This window comes from Neofelis nebulosa, chromosome 1 (genome assembly GCF_028018385.1).
Source record: "Neofelis nebulosa isolate mNeoNeb1 chromosome 1, mNeoNeb1.pri, whole genome shotgun sequence".
Taxonomy (NCBI): Eukaryota; Metazoa; Chordata; class Mammalia; order Carnivora; family Felidae; genus Neofelis; species Neofelis nebulosa.
In genome coordinates, this window is record NC_080782.1 from 218709757 (window position 1) to 218720034 (window position 10278).

The 10278-nt window shown below is 46.2% G+C and overlaps 1 long non-coding RNA gene across 1 annotated transcript; it reads right to left on the reverse strand.

Annotated features, from left to right (window-relative positions):
• Positions 1-339: 339 nt before the first annotated feature.
• On the reverse strand, positions 340-6545 carry LOC131485487 (uncharacterized). Its single transcript, XR_009248869.1, has 2 exons — positions 6430-6545; positions 340-1062 (listed from the first exon to the last, which is right to left on the reverse strand). It is a non-coding gene; the product is annotated as an uncharacterized LOC131485487 (long non-coding RNA).
• Positions 6546-10278: the final 3733 nt, after the last annotated feature.

Genomic DNA, 10278 nt, shown 5'->3' on the forward strand with positions numbered 1-10278 from the left:
GTGCAAAAATATTTTGCAAATCTTGCCTCTTCATGTACAATCAGCTTTTCCTCTCCTGGAAGTGATGTTTCCCTCGTATACCTTCTCTAGTTGAAGAATGGAAGGACACCCTCCTTCCTTATGTATTCCAGCCATGCAAATTGTACCCCAGAGGAAGAGAGACCAGAGAAAGGTCTCCGTGCTCAAGAATATAGGAAGGACACAGAGATCAGTACATCGTTGACTTGGCTCTTCTGTACAGAGCCCTTGGCCACCAGAAAGAAGTCATTGCTGAAGAATTAGCTAAAAATGGGGGGAAAAAAGGAAAGAGAAGGAAAGAAATCAAACACCACGTGCGAGTCTCACCACAGCATATATTTGGTTGTACAGCAGATCTAACTGTACTGTATATGGTGGCCAATCTGGAAGATTCTTCTTCTTGTGGTGTTATCTCCCGCCTGGGAAACTTCAAACCTCTTAATAAACTAGAAGGTAAAGAGGTATGTTCTAAGCTCCTTCACCTTCTTTCTAGCAGGGTGGTCTGCTTGCGTTTAGGATACTCCTAAGTTGTGTGTGCCTCTGCAAGGAGCCAACAACATGTATTCCTGGTAGATTGCGGGGACAGGGCCTCAGTCAGATATGCCATTGTGGGGGTCATCGGCCCAGAGCCCCTCGAACAGGACCTACAAATGTCAATATCAAGAACACTAGTCCTCTCTAGACCTACGCATGGGATGCCAAGCTTGGCCATCGTCCCAGCCTACCAGCCCTCTGCCACCACCCTGGATGGACCGAGCCCCTTCTAAGATACAGATGACATCACGGTTGCCAAGGAAAATCCCGAGCTGCCCCACTGCTGGTGGCCGTTGGTAGTGAGACTTCCTCACAGTTCTTCCTGGATCTCTGGAAAATCTCCCTGGAAACTGCTAGGAGAAGCCTCTTTTTGCTGCACCTGTTTGCCTCAGGGCTTCTGGTTCTCTCTAATGATTTTCGGTGAGGGTGGGGGAGTAGACTTTGTGCTATCTGCATTATCAGCACAACTGATTTAACTGCATCTGGGACTGAGAAATTTTCAAAGATTTCCTTCCCTGGCAAAGCAGAGAAAACAAAATAGTGTTGTTTAGGAATCAAATATTTGTACTCAAAAAAAATTTTTTTTACATTTATTTATTTTTGAGAAACAGAGTGAGACAAAGCGTGAGCGGGTGGGGGGTGGGCAGAGAGAGAAGGAGAGACAGAATCTGAAGCAGGCTCCAGGCTCTGAGCAAGCGGTCAGGACAAAGCCTGATGCGGGGCTCGAACCCACCAACTGTGAGATCATGACCTGAGCCGAAGTCGCACGCTCAACCGACTGAGACACCCGGGTGCCCCAAATATTTGTACTTTAAAACAAAGCTTTGCTGTAAGGAAAGGACAATGTAAACATGTATTCTCACTTTTGATCCAGAGTCAAGGAGATCTTTATTTATTTTTATTTTTTCATTTATAATTTACTTAGAGCGAGTGAGCACACAAGCTCAGGAGGGTCAGAGAGAGAGAGAGAGAGAGAGAGGGAGAGAGGGAGGGAGAGACGGAATCCCAAGCAGGCTCTGCACCGTCAGCACGAAGTCCCAGGTGGGGCTCGAACTCACAAACTGTGAGATCACGACCTGAGCCAAAACCAAGAGTCAGATGCTCAACCGACTGAGCCACCCAGGCACCCCAAGGAGATCTTTAGATGTAAGGATCATATCCTTATATTTTGTGCTATCCCTGGATATAAGGTCTGTTGAGACGAAACCAGAGCTCTGTTAAATTGAGGACAGGTCCATTGGTGGGTGTAAGCATGGGCCCGAGGGTGGTCTTCTCGAGGAAGGGATAAATGAAAGCCCAGCTGCTCCTTTTGTCTGTATGCATACACTTCACCTAGGTGAGGAGTGAGCCACAGGGTAGAATAAAGAATCCTTGGACTATTATCTCAAAACGTGAACAATCTTTATAACCTGTTCTAGGGGATGATGAACTCATCAAGGTGAGAAACTTGCCTGCTTTGAGAGAGCTGGGCTGTGACTGGGTGCTGTGTTCCAGTGATTTATAGTCCCTTTTAATGCAGTTGGGATTGGGAGCGAAGGTCAGAGTGGGTCTTTGAGCAGATGTATGAGAGTGGATTTTAGATATAAATTATGCAGCACTTGAAGTTCAACACAGATACAAATCGAGCAGCTCCTTCATGGTGTTGGGGGAGTTATGACTGATGTGTGGTCTGCTTATGAATGGGAGTAGGTCACCCTTCACTTATGAGAGTATTTTTCACATTAGGATACCCATAATTAATTAGGGGTTCATGTGGTGAGGTCATGAATGGAAATGCTTGGTGTTTTGACCCCCTAAATCTGTGTTCTTGCCCACAAGGCCTCAAGGATAGATTTCTTTCATAGTTCACAGAGGAATGATGCGATCTGGCCTCTCAGCACAGCAGGAAACACTTTCATGGTGCCATTAAATCGGAGCTTGTCCACGCTGCGGCAAGGAAGCTGATTTTTCGTGAGACAAATCGTGTAGTATATTTTATTTCGATCCAGGATCTAACTTGGAGACTCCTTGATGACGAATTTTTTTTTTCCTAAATATTTTGGATAGAATTGGTTTACTTTTCCATTCGAGGGTGAAAAGGAATTCTAAACAACGCAGACTTTCGCCGGTCCAGCTAGTCAGATAAAGGAAAACTTGATGTGGTACAGCAGCCAGAAGGAATTTACTTCCCAGTGTAGCTAATCCGTGTCCACCTTCTGATGGTAGCATGCATGCCTGAAGCTTTGCTTTGAGTCGTTGCTGAAATAGTCAAGGAAGCCCCAGGAGCCCAGCTTATTTTTGCATGAGGTATTTGATGGTAAACATGTATACTCTGAGTGCTGGGCTCCTGAGAAAAGCCAGGCTTTATTTTGAAGTTCCAATGGCCGGCTCTCTGCCTCTCATTAAGAAGAAACCACCACGATCAACACTTGCTTTCTGCTCGAAGCCTGTAGGGTCCAGTGCTGTCACATCTTAGAGGATTTTTATTTCTAGGTCTCTGAGTGGAAGTGCCTACCAGTTCTGTTCATTTGGTCCTGAAATGTGAGCTTTTGTAATGAAGTGTCCTAGAGTGGACTTCTGTACAGAAGGGCACCATTATTTAGTAACACAGACTTTTGTGATGTCTGGAGCCTCCTGGGAAGGTCTGTAGGTTCACTGTGACCTAAAGCTTTTAAATAATTTATTTACGTTTATTTATTTAGAGAGACACAGAGCGCGTGAGCAGGGGCAGAGACAGAGAGAGAGACAGAGAGAGAGACAGACAGACGGAGAGAGAAAATGAATGAGAATCCCAAGCAGGCTCCACACTGGCAGTGCAGAGCCTGATGGGAGGCTCGAACTCATGAACTGTGAGATCCTGACCTGAGCTGAAATCAGGAGTCGGATGCTTAATCGACCGAACCACCCAGGTGCCCCTGAAGCTTTAAAATCAAAATCTTATCTTCCATGGGTTGTCCGTTTTGTCTCTCAGGAAATGCCGCAGGACTTTTTCCCTCCACATCAGAGGATTTTCTCCTTTTCTTCTCTATAGCCCACCCCTTACCCTGCCTCTTTCCTTGTTCCCTTGTTGTTCTTCATGGCTTCACAATTCTTGTGAGCACTTCGTCCTCTCTTTTCAGCACAGTAGGAATGGGCCACCTCATTCCACATATTCCATTCTCGACTTTGCCGAACTGCTCAATGAACACCAGTCGCTGTTGCCCTCTAAATTTCTTGTTCGAGCCACAATCAGGTTTTCTGTTACTTTTAGCCGAAGGCGTTCCTGACTTAATCAGAAGGAAGGGACTTAATAATGATGAAGACCAGTTGTCAAAAGCCACCAGCTCTGGGCTGATGGCTCGGAGCCTGGAGCCTGTTTCCGATTCTGTGTCTCCCTCTCTCTCTGCCCCTCCCCCGTTCATGCTCTGTCTCTCTCTGTCCCCCCAAAAAAAAAAAAAAAAAAAACATTAAAAAAAAAAGCCACCAGCAAATATTATTATGAATAATAAAATGCAAAACAACTTATATTAAAGTCAAGCAAGAACTGCACAGAGATGGCTCCTCCTGCCATTATTATTCAACAATTTTTTCTTCAAGGCTCTAGGGAATGCGATAAGGACAATAAAAAACAAAACAAAGAAAACAAACAAACAAAAAAACCCAGGGGTGCCTGGGTGGCTCAGTTGAGCCTGTGACTTCAGCTCAGGTCATGATCTCACAGTTTGTGAGTCTGAGCCCCACATCAGGCTGTGCTCTCAGTACAGAGCCCGCATTGGGTCCTCTGTCCCTGTCTCTCTCTGCCCCTCCCACACTGGTGCTCTCTATCTCAAAAATAAACATAAAAAAAAAAAAAATACCATGAGACAAAAACATTGAAACCAATACAACAAATGGAGTCCTGAAAGTTCAACTGTGCAGAGTTGTATTTTTGTATTTTGTGTGGTGTGCACTGTGGAGTTGGGTTTTTGTGAGTTTAATAAGATCAGTTGTACAGCCAGCTGGGATTTTGGGGGTTAAGCTGTGCTTTCTAAATTAATTATTTCCTGGTTGTAGTTTGGTGCTATTTGATAGAACTTAGGTGTTTCAGCTTACATATCTGTATAGCTGTAGGCTGGACTTTCCAGGATATTGGCAATCATCCAGAAATTTCTCAGATGTTTGGTTCCTGTTTCACTGGGTAAATTGGTCCGAGAGAATAATGGAGATCTGGGTATACACCACTCACTCACCTTCCCTCCGTATCCTCCCTCGTTCCCGGTAAAAAGTTCTCTTCTTTCCGTTTGAGCTCAACTGTTGATTGTCTTATAGCAGACTTTGCACTATTACAGACTGCATTATTGTTGATTTTGTAATCAATAGAAACAATAAGAAAAAAGAGACAAAACTTTTTTTTGCATGTGATGTGACTATTTTCTCTGAACATCTACTAGAAGACAGAATTTGTTAAAGCGTTTGGATACCAACCAAACGTACAAAATAATAACTCTTCTCCGTTTTAGCAATACCCACGTAAAGCCTGAAAATGTCATTAACAGTAGTTACAAAATTTATAACATGCCGACGAAGAAACATAAGATATAAAATGTAAGAAAAAATTTTACTTGAACAAATGAAAAATCATACTATATTCTTGGAAGGGAAGACATGATTGTTCTAAAAATGTCAATTCCCCCAAATTAATAGAAATATAATGCAATTGCAGTTAGAAACCCAGAAGTGTTGTGTTAATGTGTTTGCTTAGTTTTTAATTGGGTAATGTGATCTTAAGGTTTATGCGGAAGAATAATTGTATCTGAACTTGCGAAAAAATATGAAAACAATAGTAAGATGGTTTTTCCTTGATCAGATTTCAGAACACACTCTAAAGCCTCAAAACTGACCTGGTATAAGCATGATGACAAAGAGAAAGTGGCGGAGAGTAGAGAATCCAGAAATGGATTCTACCTAGTGGGAAGAGCTTGGTTTATTTAACCAAAGATACTGGCCCAAGGAGTTCTCCATCTAGAAGAAAATCAGGTTGGTTCCCTATCTCCTATTATAGTATAGAATAAAATTATGAATGGATCAAAAAGTTAACGTAAAAAGAGAACAGTAAAAATTACAAAAGAAATCTGGGAAAATGCAAATACAATCCAGGATTTGGAGAAACGGTGGTAATGAAGACTGAAAACCCAGTATCTATAAAAGAGAAGAGACAAGTCTGACTGTATAATATAGAGAACATAGAGGGTAAAATTGCCTTTGATAGACAATGTATTAAAATCTATATATACGATGACCTCTTACAAGTTTGACAAAAACATAAAACAAGAGAAGAAATTCGAAAGAAAAATGCCTGAAATGATAGGACTAGACATTGTGGATGTGCAGACTTGTATCTGCCTTGGAGGGTGACCTCTTGGAATGCGGCCACCATATGAAGAAATCCGGACACGTGTTCCCACGCCGACAGCCAGGACCAGCTGCCAACCCGGCCCTTGGGACTAGTTAGCTAAATGGCCAGTCACATGCGTGACCCTAGCTGAGACCAGCAGAAGAACTATCGGGCTGAGCCCTGCCCAAACTGCTAATCTACAGAACCATGAGGAAATGAATGGTTGCTGTTTTAAGGCAGGGGTTGGCGAAAGGTTGTTTTTTTTTTTTTTTTTAAATTTAAAAAAAAGTTTGTTTTTGAGAGACAGGGAGCGCGAGGGAGTGGGGGACAGGCAGAGAGCGAGGGAGAGAGAATACGAGGTAGGCTCCAGGGTCGGAGCTGTCAGCGCAGAGCCGGACGCGGGGCTCGAACTCACGTACAGTGAGATCATAACCTGAGCGGACATCAGACACAACCAGCTGAGCCCCCCGGGTGCCCCCAAGGCAGGAGGTTTGCAAAAGTGTTTTAAAGGGTCAGACAGCCTGTAAGATCTCTATCACGATGACTTACTTTTGGGTTGCGGGACAAGAGCAGCCGTCGACAGTAGGGGAAACGAATGGGTGTGGCTGTGCTGGAATAAAACTTTTTGTTTTTGCAAAGACAGGTGGCTGGCTGGCTGGCTGTCGTTTGGTAACCCCCACTGAATCGGTCGGTTGGGCTGCAGTCACGAAGTGATACTGCGGGATGTCGGTGATGTTGTCAAGCAAAAAAGGCAAGTTGCAGAACAACGTGTAGAGTGTGATTTTCGAAATTTTGGCCACAAACGTCTAAACCAAGCCCAGAAAACCTTCGGTATCCGTGCACGTCTGCATGCATACATGTGCGTGAGTGCAGGGATGCCTCGGAGTTGTGGATTATTAGGCGGAGGCCCGTTGGAGGCGGGGTGTGCTGAGATGAATATTGGTTCCGTGCGGTTTCATGTTGTTTCCCGTTCTGCAACGAGCCTACGACTTCTGAACTTTGAACGCCATTAAAGAAGGAAAAAAATGAAAAAGAGTTAAATGCCTTGAGATTTCTGTCGTGCTCAAAGACTGCGTGCAGCCACTGGCTCCATCCATCGTTGTCACTAGAGGGTGCTGGGCATTTGCCAGGTGGCAGAAGGGAGCCCGGTGGTGGGGGTGGTAGGAAGACCGCATGCTGGAAAGAGAGGGTGGGGGGATTTTCTGTTTGAACTGTTGCTCCAGGCTTGGATTTTCTGAAGGTGGACGGAAGCCTGAAAGTCATTGGTCATTGCCGAGTGGACCAAATACCTAAGGATTTATAGAGGCCATTAACGGAGGCTCCTCTGACTCTTTGGGTGGAGCCTCCGCTGTTGGCCCATGGTCATCTATCCTAGGGGCCTTACCACAGAGCACCCGCTGTCACAGCTGGGCCTTCTGGTGCGTCCTTGTAACCGTCATCTGGGCCTTCTGGTGCGTTCTTGTAACCGTCATCTGGGTATCTGTGAGCGGAGGGGAGCCTCTGCTACGATTCGCGAGAACCCACCCTCACTGGGATGTGAAATTTCTCCCTTTCTCTGCAGAAAACCTCTCTTGATTGATCGTTCCAATTGCTGTGAGAAGGGAATCATTCACAAGAAGGATCACTGAGTAGCAGAGCAATTAAAAAAAAAAAAAAGTGCTTAATAGCCAATGCCGCCAATTCCCGGCCCTGTCAGTGAGTCCACGGTGGTGAACGTGGGACCAGCCCAAGCGTCATGTTCCGGCGAATCCTCTGGCCCGTTGACACTTAGCCGGCCCCTCACAAAAAGGCTGATAGAGCCAACTTGAAAGAAATTGTTTTTGGGCCCAGACGACTGAGAGTTTGAACATAAATGAAAAGTACAACCCATATGAATGGGTGGCGGAGTGTTTTCTTGTGTGGGGGAGGTAAGAGAAACTTTTTGACCAATTTTCATAGTATCTCACCTAAATATAGATGATACATAGGCATGTACATGTGTATATACTACAGGCACATATATATATATACACACACACACGTATATGCCTATGTATCATATATATATATCTTATAACGCACACACAGCTTAGACTTGTCAGGCACAGTGTTTTAGCTTTTTCAAAGCAGTCTGATATCTGTTACCTCATTCGGATCAGCATACAGAGTTCCCGATGACTACCTAAGTCAAACTTTGGTTTACTTTACGTTGGTACGCGGAAATGATCTCATCAGTCGGGGATGGCATGTTGGGGCGACAATAAATTTTGAAGAAGATAATTTCGTCTCTGATTCCTGACTCCTCGGTTTCTCAGCGGCCTGGCAAGAAGGGACGGAAGGGGGCGGGGGCACCAGGGCTACAGAGGGTGCCAGAAAGGCGTGAGTCTTGCAAAGGCCTGAGCGGCAGCCAGGCCAGGGAGGGAGGGAGGAAGGGAGGACGCCAGCCGCCCTCCTGCCCTCTGTGCACTGAGCCCAAGACAAGAAGCAGGAATGAAATACTTGGAGGGAGTGGGAATTATCAAGTGCAGTCAATTTTAAGGGCATGGACGAGTACTCCCCCGGAGGATTTACCTATTTTTAGTGTTTTGTTTTTAAAGAAAAGGAAAAGAATACCACCACAACCGGAAAGGATTTGACACAACAGAATCAAGTTTCGAGGATGGGTTTGGAAGAAGTCATCCCACCATATGGCAGGAGTTTGAAGTCCCTTTCCATGGCTTCTTTCACTGTGGGTTTACGTGGCCTCCATGAAAACAGGGCGCAGTTTACCTGATGTCAACCAAGCACCAGAATTCTGCTTCTGTGCACGGTGGCCTTGGTGTGGTGTCTCAGCTGAGCCGCGTCGTGGCTCTAAGGCAGGCTTATGGGGTTCCTTGGTAATCCAGGAGGAACTTCAGTTCCAGAAATTTGGACCTGGAGGGACTCTAGGACTTACCTTGTCCCACCCGCGTTAGGGGGCAGCCTCCTTTTCAACGCTTCGCTAGGACAAGTGATAAAAACAGCGAGGTCAGGAGAAACGTAGCCTGGGTATGGGAGCGCGTGTCTAATTGTGCGGTACAGGGGGTAGCGGCAAGGGAGGGAGAAAGGTGCCCACTGGGACAGGGGGACGGGCTTTCAAGGGTACTTGGCCTGAGCTTTGGCCTTCACTCCCCTTCGCCAGCATTCGACGTGGGGCGGTCTGAGAGAGGGCAGGAAGGAGGTTGTGATGAGCCCATAAAACCTTCTGCTGTGTGCGTCTCCTACAGAACGTCAGTGTAGCTGTCTGCCTCCCTAGATTGCTGGTTCCAGGGAGCCGGTGACGGGAGGGGAGGCCTTGATTCCCACATGCGATCTCAGCGTAGAAGTTAAAGGCAAGGAGTGCGGAGTCAGACTCTTACTACCTGCCTGACCCTGGGCAAGTCACTTATGCTGATTCTGAGTCTTCGTCCGTTAACAGGAAGCTAGTGATATGCTCCTACGATTAGTGTGGTGATTCAGTTCTATCTTTGGATGAAATAGAATATTAGAGGCCTGTCACAATCTAAGTATTTTTTTTTTAAAGTTTTTATTTATTTTAAGAGAGACAGACAGTGTGAGTGGGGGAGGGACGGAGAGAGAGAGGGAGAGCGAGAATCCCAAGCAGGCTCCGTGCTGTCAGCACAGAGCCCGACGCGGGGCTCGAACTTACGAACCCCGAGACCATGACCTGAGCCGAAACCGAGAATCGGAAACGTCACTGAGCCACCCGCGTACCCCATAACCCAAGTATTTAATAAGTCACTGCATACGTGTATTGCTTCCCACCACACATCTGTTGGGCTCCTTTTGGGCATCTGGAGTCAGATGGGGGCTAAGAGCCGCCTCCTAAGAGTTCATGACCACTGGGAGAACATTCATTGGAGGCGTGCTCCCAATTTGAGTAATTGGCTGCTTTGAAATAAGCTTGATTATCTGGGAAAAGGAGGTGACAGTCCCTGAGGACAGGCCAGGGGACGGAAGCAACAAAGAGCAGCGTCTTGTTAGCGCACTAGAGGGGCCTTCAATCACGGAGCCGGTTCCCTTTGTTAGTGAGACTTGGGCTTTCCACACGAGGTGCCGCTCGTCCATTACATTTATTCCGCCATTATCCAGCCATAGAGCCCCGATGACAGTCCTTCATTAGTCCCCAGAGAGGGCTCTTCTTTGGCCCTGACCGCATCACAGAGAACAGAAACTGGGCTGCTGATTGGGGAGGGTCGACGCATCATCCCTCAGCTTGTGTTTGCACCGAGCTGGGGGGGGGTGGGGGGGGGGGAAGTGACAAGTCTGCAGTTCGTGTTCTTACAGAGATGATGAGCTGTCTCAAACCAGCGATTTGGCTAAAAAGGAGTCTGCACGACTCCGAGCAAATTTGTCACTTTGTGTTCCCCTCCTCTTTCCTGAGTGTTAATGCAAGT